Source organism: Mustela nivalis, assembly GCF_964662115.1.
Source record: "Mustela nivalis genome assembly, chromosome: 14".
Classification (NCBI taxonomy): Eukaryota; Metazoa; Chordata; class Mammalia; order Carnivora; family Mustelidae; genus Mustela; species Mustela nivalis.
The window spans coordinates 1712901-1727750 of NC_139033.1; positions in this window are offsets into that span (position 1 = coordinate 1712901).

Consider the following 14850-nt stretch of genomic DNA (forward strand, 5'->3'; position numbering starts at 1 on the left):
CCTCCCCCAAGTGCCTCAAGACCCCATAGAAGGGAAAAGAAAGGTATATATAGTGATGTTCCTAGTCTCCTAGACGAGGAGACATACCCCATCTATGTATTTTAAATATTACCACTTGCAATAGGATTTCATTGGAATGAAAAATAATTCCTCAGCTCAAAGGTAGAGTTTTAAACAGTTGGATAATAAGCATCTTTCTAACTCTAAAGTCTATGACCTGTACTCTCAGCCACTATGGAGTCACGGAGAAGGAGCCCCAGCATGTGGGAGAGGAGGCAGGTGCCACCGGGCTGGGCCATCAGGATGACCTGACCAAGGAAGGACTTGAATCAGACCTTGAAGGACAAGTTGAGAAAACCGGAATCGGCAGGCATGGTGTTCCGAACCATGGCAGTGAACAGCATGTAGAAGGGCCAGCCATTAAACAAGCAAAAATAGTTCTAAGACCATGGTTTCGAAGGATGGTTCCTAGATCAGCAGCATCGGCCTCACCTGGAGCTTGTTAGAAATGCAAATTCTCAGACTCCACCCCAGCTCTACTCAACCAGAAACTCCGGGCAGTGGGGCCCAGAAATCTGTATTTCAGTAAGTCCTCTGGTAGATTTGATGTTCCTCAAGTCCCAAGGTCATCAGGGTAAGGCAAGAAGGGTGACAAGTCTTCCCAAATCCAGCTACAGAGCAATCATGACACAATCCTGGAGGATAACTTGCTTCATCTTAATTTTCTCAGCCTTGGCTGCCTATTACAATCACCTGGAAGGATTTTCAAATGCTTAATTCCCCAGGCTCCATGAAGAGCAATTAAACTAGGGAGAGGACCAAGGCTTCCGTGTCACTTTAAACCTCCCCTTGCAATTCCACTGTTCAGCTATGGTTGAGAAGCATGGCATCTGTACTCTTTTCTGCAGAGCTGGTAGCCAGGGTAGCCAGGACTCAGTACACCTGAAAATTCTGTGTGATAATTAACCTCCTGGGGTTCCTTGACCTGCCACAGAGAGGCAGAGAGGTTGATGGTGGTACTGGCTCGGGACGGGGAATTAATGTATTTCAAAAGGGAGGATGCGTTGAGTTAATTAAGTGTGGTAAATGCACCTCATAAGTAGTTCTGTGTGAGAGAGAGAAGGAGAGGGCTTAGGAGGAGAGTTGAGGTATAATCATGTGGTTGTATAAGTTATCTCTTGATGTTAGAAATAGAATGTATTGGATTGGTAGAATTGGATGAAAAGTCTTAATGATAAAGAATAGACTGAACACCAAGGACATCCCAAGAGAAAGGGTGTTGAGTCGAATTTGGGAGGATGTGATGCAGAAGACAAGGAAAGGTCAAATGTGTGTTGTAGAGGTCAGGACTCTGAGATCTGGGGTTCAAACGTCATCCCTCCCCTTTCATAGCTATGTGACCCTGGGCATGTTGCTCTACCCATCTATTTCAGTCTGTTTGTTTGTAAAATGGGGCTAATAATAACTTCTATCTCATGGGCTTTTTATGATGATTAAATGGGTTAATCCATGCAGTGTGTTTATGGCGGAACCTGGTACTCAACAGTAGTTGCTGTATTAATTGTTGTTTTTGTTTAGAGGATTGTGGATCAAAAGGGTTGCACTGAACCAGGAGCTTGAGGATTTGTGGCTTGGGACACGCTTCTTGTCTTCCCCCAATAGCGTGGCTCTGACTCTTGCAAACAAGCCAGGGTTAGTGAATACATGTGGTCTCAAGTGTTCTACCTGTGTTGACTTCTTAACAAGTGTAATGATTGTTGCTTCAGCTGTTCTCCAGCTTCTGGCCATCATCAAAGGGTGTCAAGTCAGCCCAAACTGTGGAGGAACAGTTCAGAGTCTGCTAACCAACATAGTAGGTGAGTTGACATCAGAACCCTCTCAACACTCTGAGCACATAGGCATGCAGGATAAAATACAATATCTAAAGCTTCAAATGCATAGGTTGGATCAAAAAATAAACATAAAGGGAAAGAGAATCCCAGGTGCCAGAAAGGATGAGCAGACTAAATGAGCCATACAGTCCATGTGGTATCAGAGCATACACTTAGACAGTCATAATACCAATGCCTGGAGAACAGAATTGCATCCACAGGATAGGAGCTAGCAAAGTCCATAGCAGGAAATCATAAAGGGCTTTCCATCCATGAAAGGAACACTAAAAAGCTCTACCCACTGGCTTGAGCACATGGCCTGTAGGTAAGTTGGCCACCCCAGACCACAGGTGGCAAAAGAGTCATGGGGAGCAATTTAAATATCAAGCCTGTGCCAAGAGCGTCTTCAATCTTTGCCCCCAGGAATCCCAGAGAAAAATTTCCCACCAAAGATGAGTTCACAGTTAGAAATTGTAAAGCATGTAGGTAACCAAGTCCCCAGGAGAGTCAGAAGATACAATTAATTAAGGAATTCAAACCATAGAAACTACATGCATGAGACTGTTTAAAAGCCTCTTTGATGGTATGTGAGGATATGCTCAATAACATAAGAGAAGAATTAGAGTCAGCAGGGGCTACAGATCATTCATTAGTCATAAGACACAAAGTTGCATAAAGGAGATTTATGTGGTAAGCATTAGATGGGCTCCTGTTCTATCTCTGCCTGCTGGCTTCAAGGAGGTGTGGCAGGTGAGTGAGACAAGGACACTCCTACCCATGCAGGCTGTTATAGCCTTTCCAGAAAATGGCAAGTTACCAGTTTTTTTGCATTCACTTTGGAGACATTCACTTTTAGGAATTTGTTCTAAACAAATAATGATGGATATGAGCAAAGATTAGCTCTAAGGATCTTTTTTTCCCCCTTTCAGTGCTGAAAAACTGGAAACATTTTTATATGTCCAGCAGCAAAAGATTTGTCAAATATATGAGGATATAACCAGATGTTGGGATTCTAGGCAGGCATTAAAATGGAAACTATAGAAGAATGTTGAATGACATAGAAAGATGTTCATAACATTATAAGTAAAAAGGCAGGTTTTTGTTGTGATTGCATGGGCAATACAAATTCCATTTTTATAAATACAAGATAAATACTGTGGTTTAATATTTAATTGTGGAAACTCATATTATGAAAAATAGATATAATACTGGAAATAGAAGTCACAAACAGGATTATTTTTGAGTGGTAATACATTATGTTTTTGATGGAAAGACACCACTGGCCCAGCTAAAAAATAAAAAAATGCCTTTAATGGGAAAAGTCACAGAAACTTTGGAGATGTTACCTGAAGCAGAGAGAGAGTTTCAGTTTTCCTGAATTCTCCATGAGGATGACAGTGATGACAGTGTGATGTCTTTCCCTGTGCATTTTTCCAAGCGTCTCCTCTCATCTGCCCATTCTAGAGACTCTGGCTACCTGTCTGCTTGAAATCAGGTAATAGTCACTGATTTAAAAGAGCCCAGCACATTCCTGGTAGTTCACGGAAGGGCTGGATTAAGAGATGGAATCTTCAAGAACATTCCACAGAATACCACAGCCACCTGAGGCCCAATGGTGTCCATATGACTATAGATTTTTTCCTGTCCTTCTTTGTTTATATTTTCCAAATATGTTACTCTATGAATTAGTCACGACAAGCTCTATGGTAACAAAATAACCCCTAAAACAGTAGCTTGGCCGAATAACTTTTTTTCCCCTAAACTAAAGTCCTGTTGCCATCTTGTAACTAATGCATTTAGGATACATGGCTCTGAAGGTTGAGGCAGCAGGGGAAGAGAAGGCATAAAGTTATCACACCTGTCCCTAAATACTTAAGGACAGAAAATACAAGTGTCATTTCAGCCTACCCTTCTTTGGCTGTATTAATCACATGGCAAGGCACTGGGAAGTATGTTCTTCATTTGTTGTTTAAGATTTTATTTATTTATTTGAGAGAGAGACACAGCAAGCGAGAGCATGAGAACAGAGGAGAGGGAGAAGTGGGCTTCCTGCTGAGCAAGGAGCCAGACAAGATGTAGGGCTCAATCCCAGGACCCTGAGATCATGACCTGAGCCAACGGCAGAGGCTTAACCCACTGAGCCACCCAGGAGCCTCTAATGAATAGTATTTTAAACACATTCACCAGGGTGAGGGATATTGTCACATTAGAATTAATCTATGAAGGAAATCATCATTTAACCTATGAAGGAACAATTAACCTATGAAGGAAATTTTCCAGGTCCTGGGAAGCTCTCAGTAATTTGCCAGCACCCTCCCACAGATACCTAAACATGAAGAAACCAAATTCAGGGCACCCACCCCTGTATTATAGGATGGGTGCAGGCTGGGTGAGCCCTAAAACACAATAGTATCACCTTGACCCCATGGCCACCCTCCATACGGTCTCAGGATAGCTGCCTCTGCTTGAGACATGGGACTCCTGGAATTTCATCCAAAGGCAGAATGAGGCATTTCTCTAGTGCAATGACTTTCATCAAGAAAGGACACCTTTTGGGTACCTGGGTGGCTCAGTGGGTTAAGCCTCTGCGGTTGGCTCAGGTCATCATCTCAGGGTCCTGGGATCGAGCCTTGCATCAGGTTCTCTGCTCAGCAGGGAGCCTGCTTGCCACCTCCACCGACCCACCTGCCTGCCTCTCTGCCTACTTGTGATCTCTGTGTGTCAAATAAATAAATAAAATCTTAAAAAAAGAGGACACCTTTTCCCACAATCTTTACACCCAGCACACTTGACTTACATTGGCCAAGGCCACACACACACACATGCACACACTTAAGCTAATCGCTGGCCAGAATTGTGGAATCACTATGATTATATTGAAATAACTAACATCCATCCCCCCGGAGTTGGGAAAGGGGCCATGTATCTAGACGGAATTGGTGGTTCTATTAATAAGAAAGAAGCAAGAAGAGGTTGTTGAGTGGGAAATCAATAGTTTTCTATGGATGGAATAGGCAATGCTTCTTGTAGGCCAGGTTTCATCTATATATTCATTCTACAGATGTTTCTACCTAGTGTCAAGAGTCAAAATGAGCATTCTGGAATCAGAGAGGAACTAGACACAGCCCCTACCTTCAATCCAACAAAATTGGTCAGACATGTAATTAAGTAATCATAACAGATTATGATAAATGCACAGATTAATGTCTAAGATATATATGGAAGATAATGTGGAGGAGAGACTTGAAGGCAATTAAGGAAGGCTTCGCAGAGAAGGTGACATTTGAGCTGGGCTTTAAAGGCTGGGGAGGAGTTCACCAGTTGGACAATATGGAAAAAGCAGTTGAGGGAAAGGCAGAAATGAATGAACCAATGAAAGAATTAATGGAAAAGACAGCGTGAGAAGATTTCTCAAAGAAAAAGAGAGAGTAGTGTCAGCCTTGGAAAGGCCTTCGAGAATATTGAGAGGAGCCTGTGGGTTGTTGTATCTACAATTATATGCACTACTGACTGTGTAACTTCAAAGAGTAATTGCAGGGAAGGAGAATGAAGTACTTTCAGGTATAGGAAAACACATTGAGCAGAAGTAATAAATCTGCAAGCCCTTCCAAACACAGACCATAATGGGTATGAAGTATCTTGGGAACAGTCAAAATCAGGTACATTGAATCAGTGCATCTTAATGTGGTGGAACTTAGGAACTACCTCTCGCTCATTCTGGATCTTTCCAAAGAGTTAACTCTTAGTGGCTGGTCCTCCTTCAGGCTACCAGGGAGACTGGAGAGGTTTAATCAAAACAAATGGGAAGAGCTGGAGGAGAAAGATGTCCAGTCCTCATAGAAAGCATGTCCCTACTGCCATGTCTCCTGGGACAATGGAAATGCATGACCAGAATGTACTGACTGGGGGCTCTTCTGCCCTATGATATATCCTTGCCTTTTTTTTTTTTTTTAAGGAGAGGGAAAGAGGGGGAGGGGCACAGGGAGAGGGAGAGAGAGAATCCTAAGCTGGCTCGATGCCCAGTGCGGAGTCCAACACAGAGCCCAACATGGGGCTCAATCTCACAATCCTGAGATCATGACTTGAACTAAAATCAAGAGTTGGATGCCTAACCAACTGACTCACCCAGATGCCCCTCCTTGTCTTTTTTCTCCTGAAAGTGATAATTAGCTGTCTTCAATGATTAAAATACAGGCTCACCTGGTGGCAGGTGGCTAATTTGACCTCTTAAGACCTTCCTTCAGCTTTTTATTGCAGGAGACAGCATGGTAGAGGGAATGTGATATAATAAAGAATATATCTGCTTTGGTCCAGGTTCCTGGCTCAGTGCTTCAAAAACTCTTGGAATTTCCTGAGCTATAGGAATATCTTTTGTTATTTATAATGAGCTCTTTTTGTGAGGCAGAAAGTGCAAGGAGGGGAGAGCTACATGGCTTCAGGAGGTGGAGGGACTGGCTGCCAGAGGAACCATCCAAGTGATTGGAGGGTTGAACCTTTCATCTCCACACCCCACCTCTGGATAGGGGACAGGGGCTAGAGATTGAGTTCAACCACATGGTTTAAACTAAATCAATGATTTAATTAATCGTACCTACATAATGAAACCTTGACAAAAGCTCTTGGGTGCCAAAGTGTGGGGAAGTTTCCAGGTTGGAGAACACATCAATGTATCTGGAGGGCGACAAACCCTGATTCTATGGGGAGACAGCATGGAAGCTGTGCTTCCCCGCCCCACACACCTCACCTTACACATTTCTTCCATTTGGCTGTTCTTAAGTTGTATCTTTTATAATAAAATTGTAATTGCGAGTATAATGTGTTCAGCAAGTTCCATAAGTTGTTTTTGTGAACTACTGAACTTGAAAGGGAGTTGTTGGAGCCCCCAGATTTGTAGCAGAAGCATGGGGATCTAGGGGACCTTTGGTGCTTGTGGTTGGTGTCTGAAGTAGAGACAGTCTTGTGGGACTGAGCCTTTTACCTATGGGGTATGCATGAATTCAGGTAGTGTCAGAATTGAATTGAACTGAACTCTAGGACATCCAGCTGGTGCTAGAGAATTGTTGGAACCTAAGGAATGATGATGATGGCTGACATTTATTGGCCACTTATTAAGTGCCACATGTATACAAATGCTTTCATGTGGATTTTCTCAGACAAGAACCCAGATTGCACCCTGGTGTTAGTTGGCATGTTTCTCTTTGCCTCATGGGTAGATCCCTCCACATATATAGCTTTAAGTCAGGTCACACATTCCTTAGAATGTCCTTCAATGAATCAGGAATTCTGCAATTTTTTTTTTAAGGTTTGCCTCCCAATCTACAGCCCTTCCAGCAAGCAAGTTATATATCTGTAAATACTTCAAGGGTGCTATTTTAAGACAGCACTTTATAAATCAGAGTGGTTCTGAAACACAAATGGATGTAATCACCCCTTAATTTGCCTGGTTCGTGGGTTTGGATTTGCTTCCTTACTTTATTTAGACTGCTGCGAATCCTGTTGTGGGCTGAGAATCAACAGATTCAGCCATAAGTGAGCCAGCTCTGTTATGTCTTGTTTTGTGCAACACCAGGTGTGATGCCAAATGAATGATGTTATTTTGTTTCCAATGCTATAAGGCTGTACATTCAAGTGAGCATTGTTGTTCAGAGTTCTCACTTTGAGAGCACCTGGAACACCCCTGCAGCGTCACTTCTCCCACACCCTTCACTGGGAACCCAAGGCTTCTTTCAGTACAAAGAGTGGCAGTTTGTTTTTATATCCTTATGGGTAGCACATGACTGGGACCTACTCACCCCTACACTCTCCTTCATGGGCCTCCCCATTTCAGTTGATGAGCAAGAACATAAGTGAAGAGAAAAGGGTTGTGGGGGTTCAGGTGCAAGATGATGGGGATTTAGACAAAGGAGGTGACAGTGGGGATCAGAAGAGGTAAACTATTTTTGGAGTCCACCGCTCATTGGATGTGTGGAATGTGACAGTGAAGAGAAAACAGGTCACTCCTTATCATCTCTCACCAAAATTCTTAGTGACCCTTCAGAGGCTTTGTCATACTTTGGGATCAGAGGTATTTGTGATTGTTTTTCCATTGTCTGTCTCCTAGACTGTGAGCTACAGAAGGGCAGTGGGTGGCAGAGGGCTTAGCACACAAGAGGACCCAATAAATATCTGTGGAATGAATAAATGAAGGAATATCCTCTCCCCCTGATAGACACTTACACATGAACATAAACTTGTTGCATCCAGGGGTTGGGCCCCCTAATTTGGCTGTGAAGCTTGGAAGGTGAAAGCACTCACAATCCCTTTAAGCCCCCAGCATGAGCAGTCCAGGTAGAGAAACATAACTCTCCAGACTCACAGAGGACATTGGAATCATGGCCTAATTTAGGACTGAACTGAGATTTATCAATTGTCCAGCCCAGGAGTTTTCCAGCTTTGAAGGTCCTGGACACTTTTGAGAATCTGAAGAAAGGTATAGAGCCTCTCCCCTTTCCCAAATGCACATCCCCTTCCCCAAATATCCATTCCCCAAAATGAATATTTAGCACAGTATTTCAGAGATTACACTGACCACACATGGACCAACTTGAATTCTTGGTTAAAGATTTCTGATCTCTAATCTGAGGTTTTAGTTTTGCAAATGTGCCCAGAGAGGGTAAGTGACTTGCCCCGCATCACACAGCTGGACAGAAAGAAGTGGGGGAAAATCCCTTCTTTGAGCTGTGAGTGGTCAGGACTTCCTCATCATTTCTGATCCCCTGTTTTCTCTGGGTAGAGACAGCCAGCTCATTTATTCAGAGCTAGATTTTCCATTTAAAATTCCTCATTTAGGGGCACCTGGGTGGCTCAGTGGGTTAAGTCTCTGCCTTCAGCTCAGGTCATGATCTTGGGGTCCTGGGATCAAGCCCCACTTCAGGCTCTCTGCTCAGCAGGGAGCCTGCTTTCCCCCCTCTCTCTGCCTGCTTCTTTGCATACTGGTGATCTCTGTCTGTCAAATAAATAAATAAAATCTTTTTAAAAAATAAAATAAAATAAAATTCCTCATTTAGAAAAGCATCTTCAGAAATTTCTTTGTACCAAAAATCCCCAGAGACTAAGTTTAAGTTCTGAAGGAGAGAAGAGCTGCACACTGATGCATATATTGGAAGAGTTTGGGGAAAATGATTTCTGTTATTAGTTAGGAGGGAAGTATTTTTCTTTTTTATCCTCTTTTTACTGTTTCCCCAAGTGTTTTCAAACTAAAGGTGAACCAGAGCTCAGTTCTGCTCCATAGGATTAGTTAACAATCTTGGACAGTGCAGCATTCTCACTGGAAGTCAGAACCCCTGCAAAACACTGAATTATTCACACCAAATACGTCACATTTGCTGATGGTACAAGTAGAATTTTGTGTGTCAAAGAAAGATTTATTAAGCTGAGTGCTTCAGTAAAGCAAGCATCACTGGGGTCTAATTTATTGGTGTTACTTGACTGCTTCCCAAAAATGATGGGTGCTGCCTCTGTCCACAAGGAGTAAGCCCATTTCTGGCTGTGACCAAGGATGCATGTCTCATGAGGGCGTGCTCCAAGCTCTGTCCTTCATCCATGCTACTGGAATGTAGATACTGGAGTCTTCTGTGCTCAGAGTTCTACAGGGGGAAGAACAACAAGACTCATCATTTACTGGATGAGGGTTCCTAATCCAGTGATGCTGTCTTTATCAGGAATCATTTGGTTGCAAGGAATGGAACCTCCCTAGACTGACTCAGGTAAAAAGAGGTTGATTGAATGGATAAAGGGGATTTTGGGGGGATCCCAATGGTAGAAGAAGCCACTGGGCTTTGTAAGAATGAGGAGTCATCAATCAGATAACTACAGTTCCTATCCTTTCCTCTCTTTCTCTCTGAAGCCATATGACGGAATAAATGAATGAATGGCATGAATGGATATATAGGAACACAAGTGCATCAATTATGCCAGATGGCCCCATGAATTCTGTTTAAATATGGCTCCCTGACAACCTAGGGCCATTAATGAATGTAACCTGATGATGTAGTCTAATCTTAGTAGCCAAGGGAGGTGCCAATGCATGTTGCTGTCCGTGGTTCTAACCAACCATTGTGTACAAATATTTTTTTCCCCTGGCACTGGGATCTTAGATGCCTCATCCAAACTGGCCCAGGACATCTTTATCAGATTTTGAAAGAGTGTGGAGAAGCTAAAAAAGGAAGGGTGAGAGAAAAAGGCTATGACAGGCAGACATTCAGGGCTACAGTCCACGTGCAGTGACAGGAACTAAGCAGGACCCTTGGAGAGTCTATTCTAATGGACTCCTGTTCATTTTGCTGTCATGGCTCTTTAATTTTCTATACCAATGAACAAATTTTGTATTTTTCACAGTTGTAGGATAAATATAATTACCAATCCTGTTCCATTCTATGTCATACTTAGGAGTGTCAGGGAGCTCTCTGCTTTGTAATATAGCCTAAACACATTGGTATTGGAAGTTCTGTTTTTTGGAAACATTTCTTATGCCAAACTCAGTCTGCTCACTTGTGACCATCATCCTCTTCCATAAGACAGCCCTTCAGATGATTAAAATCTGCTCTTGCCTCCCTCCAGGTTATCCCTTCTCCACCAGCTTGCTCAGCCCCTCCCCAGTTGACCCTGGGACTCCTGCTATGCTGCCTCAGCACATCCTGGCCCAGCATCAGGTGGCCCATAGAGACTGAGGCGAAACTGCTGAGGTGGGAGTCTGGGCTAATGACAGCATCTGGTTGCTCAGTTCTGAGCCATCCCAAGTCCTGCCTGATTACAGGCTGTAGGAAGGTTCCCTGAATAGGCCCCCGGGATCAAATAACCCAATTAACCTGCTTCCATTCTGGTATAATATGCCAGTTTTGATGAATGTGTGTGTGCACGTATACACAACCTGGGAGGGTAGCCTGCTGTTCATGTCAGCTTGTCTGCAGGCAGAATGCTCCTACTTTCTCTAAGCCTGCCTCCCAATTCACAAGGAATAAACTAGAAGGATTTGAAATCTAGTGTGTGGGTCTTACTTCATAAAGTCTACTGCTTTGCCAGGATCCTGTGGCCCCATCAGTCCCTCAGGGAGGTCTAAGAATGGTGGTGTTCTCTTGCACGGTTGCTGTTCTAGACTATGGGCTTGGAGGTTGGAATATCCAGGGTGAAATATCATGGTGCTTTTCCCCAGGAGCTGTAGTAAACACTTGGAGGCCACTTGTTGCCTCACCTGTCTTCACTTTGCTCTGAGAATTGTAGCCAGGTTTGTACTGTTATCCTGCTCTCCTCACCCCTCCTCCTGACCCTGCTGACTGGACCAGGCATGCACACCAGATAGAGGAGATAAAAAGCTTATTCTAGAAGGTTGGAATTAGGACTGAGAGCTGCTCATCAGACTGTGCTGCACATTGACAATGGTATGAGCTGGGCAGCTGTGGCTGCAGTGGAGAGAAGGGAAGCCAATCTGCAGACCAAATAAGAGAAAACAATGAAATAGAGGCCAAAGCTGGGCCCAGGAAGCATGTAGCCAAGATAGAGACAGGGAAATGTAGACTTCCCTTAGACTCAGACAAGCAGGGCCCCACAACTCAAGAGAACTTGCCATTTGGAATGCCTTCATGTTTTCCTTGAAACCTTCTAAGGACCCTCTCTAGAGCCTGGACCTGCTGGGTATGGCTGTAGCATCCAGACAGGGCACCTCGAACTCAGACAAGCACCCATAGAAGCTCCAGTCTCTGCTTTCCCCTGCAAGGATCCTTAATCACATGTATGGGGTTGACAAGATGCCCCAAAGATTGTGGTTGTCCCTGGCCCTGGATCCTCATGAGCTAATGGTTCACACTAGCTAGTATGATATTTCTTTAATGGCACTGTGTGCCATTAAATTGGTCCACAAAAATATGCCAACCCGCTGATATTTATTTATTTATTTATTTGTTTATTTGCCAACATGCTGATTTGGGTTGACTCATAGTGTTTATGTAGTCAAGAGATCTGCAGAAAACATTTGCCCTGGGACCTACACACCTTAATGACAGCTCTACCCTGCAAGTCCTGATAGCTTCCATTTCCTTCTTCCAGTCCTTCTGGAGACCCTGGTCTCTATAAGGGGTGCAGTGCCTCCCTGTAAATTCCTCTGTTTGCCTCAACCATCTGACAGGACTATTTTTTAGAATCCTGGCAGCCCAGCAGCCTAACATACCTCTCCCTGCTCAGGGATTCCACTGTCTGATCTATGAAATGAGAAAATAACCCCAAGTATCTCCTTTACAGAGTTGTTTGAGAGTCCATGCATTTATTAATTTACCAAATACTGAGTGCCTGCTCCATTCCAAGTGCTGAGATACAAGAGTGGACAGACACAGTCCAATATGTTTTCTTACAAACATGACACTTAGCAGGAGGAGACAGACAAGAACACATTTAAAAATATATGTCTGTGGTGATAAGTGTTATGGAGAAAAATCAGGCAGGATGAGAGGACAGGAAATTCCTGGGGTTGTGGTATATGCTATTTTACATAGGGTGACTAGGGAAGGCTTTTTTGAGAAGACAGCATTTGAGTAAAGACATGAGGAGATGAAGAAATGAGACATGTGAAGATCTAGGGAAGATTTATCCTTGCAGAGGGAATAGTAAGTGCAAAGGCCCCGAGACAGGAACATGTTTGGCATAATGCAAGAAGAGCACAAAGGCCATGTGGTTAGAACAGAGTGAAGGAGGGAAGGGAAGGTCAGAGATGAGTCAGGAGGTGAGGAGAAGGTCAATCCTATAGGGCCCTGAGAGCTGTCATAAAGACTTTGCTTTTTCCTTTGAGTGAGATGGAAGGCATAGGAAGGTTTTGACAGAAGAGGGATGTGACTTGAATTACATGTTCATAGATCATCCTGACTTCTGGGTCTAAATTAGACTGGAAGGGAGAGAGGTGGATGTTGGAGCATGAATATAGGCAGAGAATCATTTATGGGGTTATTATAGTCCTCTAGGCAAGAAGAGGTGGAACAGGGTAGTATCAGCAGAGGTGGTATGAAGTGGTAGGATTCTGGAAATATTTTGAAGGGTTTTGTAGGGTTCATAGGTTTTTCTAATGGCATTGTGAGAACTATACCCATAAAGCAGATCTGGTGTGTTTGGGTCCAGGATCCCCATTGTCTTCAGAGAGCAATACTTTAAATGTTCCTGGATGTGGGCCATGGCACCAAGGCATGTACCCTGGCCTGCCCTGTCTCCCTAAGGTTAGTTGAGAAAGGTGATGCTGTCCCCACAGAAGAGAGGAGAAGAGAATGATGCCCTTCCTCTCAGTCTTCATTGCATCTCATAATCTAACCTGTCATCCCCATGAAATAGAAAATACAACTATCTTGATGGTGTCCACGGAACTGTGGCCCCAATGATAACACACAGTCTCTTATCCAGACAGTGGAAATTTGTTGATCTGCTTTTGTGTGCTGCTCACAGAAGATAGAAAGGGTTTTAACATCCACACCCAGCTCCAGAGAAGCCCCTGACCCGGTGAAGGAAACGGAAACATATAAAAGACAAATGAGTACAATAAAATAGTCCTTTGAGATAAGGACCAAATGACATATAAACAAGGTGTTTGGAGTCATGATGTAGAGAGGCTAGGTCTTATTCAGTAGATTAAAAACAACAACAACAACAACAACAACAACAACAACAACTTTGCAGAAGAGAAGGCATTTGGTCTGGGTCTTGAAAGGTACAGAGGGGTTTTCCAGGTGCTTTAGGATGAGAATAAGATTCCAGAAGGTATTTGCCAAGGCATGCAGGTCTAAGAATCCATGCACTGTCTGGGGAAGGACTGATGGCCCCATGGGGAAAGAGGGTTGGATTCACACTGCTAAGTTGACCAACAAAGAGGAATGAACCCTGCTAAGGGCCAAGCACTAAGGATATAGTGGTGAATATGCCAGGCCTGACTTGCAACTTCCCGGAGCCTCTACTGCTTAAGGGAGAAATTTCAGGGAATGATGACCCTTAGATCCTTCCAAGGACATACTTCTGTAACACCCTGCACATCTTGAGGTAGCACCCATCACTCTTTGTAGCTGTCATCAGGGGATCTGTCATGGTCTCTAACTAAGACATGCATTCCTTAAGAGCAGAAAGCTGTTGACCTATCCTGTATCCCTTATGCTCAGCACAGTTCTGGCACATAGTGGCTACTCAAGACATATGCAAAGAAAGAATGAAAGAGTAATTAATGAAAAGGGTAGTAAGGTTAGTTTGTAACTGGCCTGTTTTGGCTCCCAAGCCTCTTGAGGGAAACTATTACTATTCCTTCTATTCAATGCAACAAGGCAGGAACTTTCCTTAAGCCTCAATAATTGCATTACCCTAACCCAGGATTGAATTAAACACAGCCTTTAACATGAGTGATTAAAAATGCTTCACATCTCCCACTGGCACTTAGAAGTCAGCTCTCCTCCTGAGCCATTCTCTTCCTTCACTGACTTCTCCTTATCAGGGACGTCAAGATCACTGGCATTTAGAAAGCACATTATGTTGGCTCTTTTCTTTCCCAGCACTGCAAAAAGAAGCAATTTGACCTTTCACAAGGAAAATGGAACCTCGAGTTTCCCCTACATGGCAGCAGTGTCTGGGATTTCTTATCTTCATGTCAGGAGACCTTCTCCCCAGCCAGGCAGGAATAGGGCTGGGGAGATAGAGGAAGACTATCTGATACTATTTCCTCGAGGGAAAATGCTGAGGAGAAGGTTTATTAATAGTGCAGACCAGCTCTGCCAAAGGCAACCGTGAGGAGGAGGTGGACAGTGAGGAGGGGAGCGCTTGGCTCCAGAGTCACAGTGAACTCTGCTGACATTTCATCTCTGTGACATCTGTGCAGAGGATCCCAGGCTGTTGTCCTGGGGGATGAAAAGAAAAGAATGGGAATAATCAGAAAATTAAAATGGAAAAAAGTGGACTGACCCAAGCAGCCAGAAGGGGAAGAGTGAAT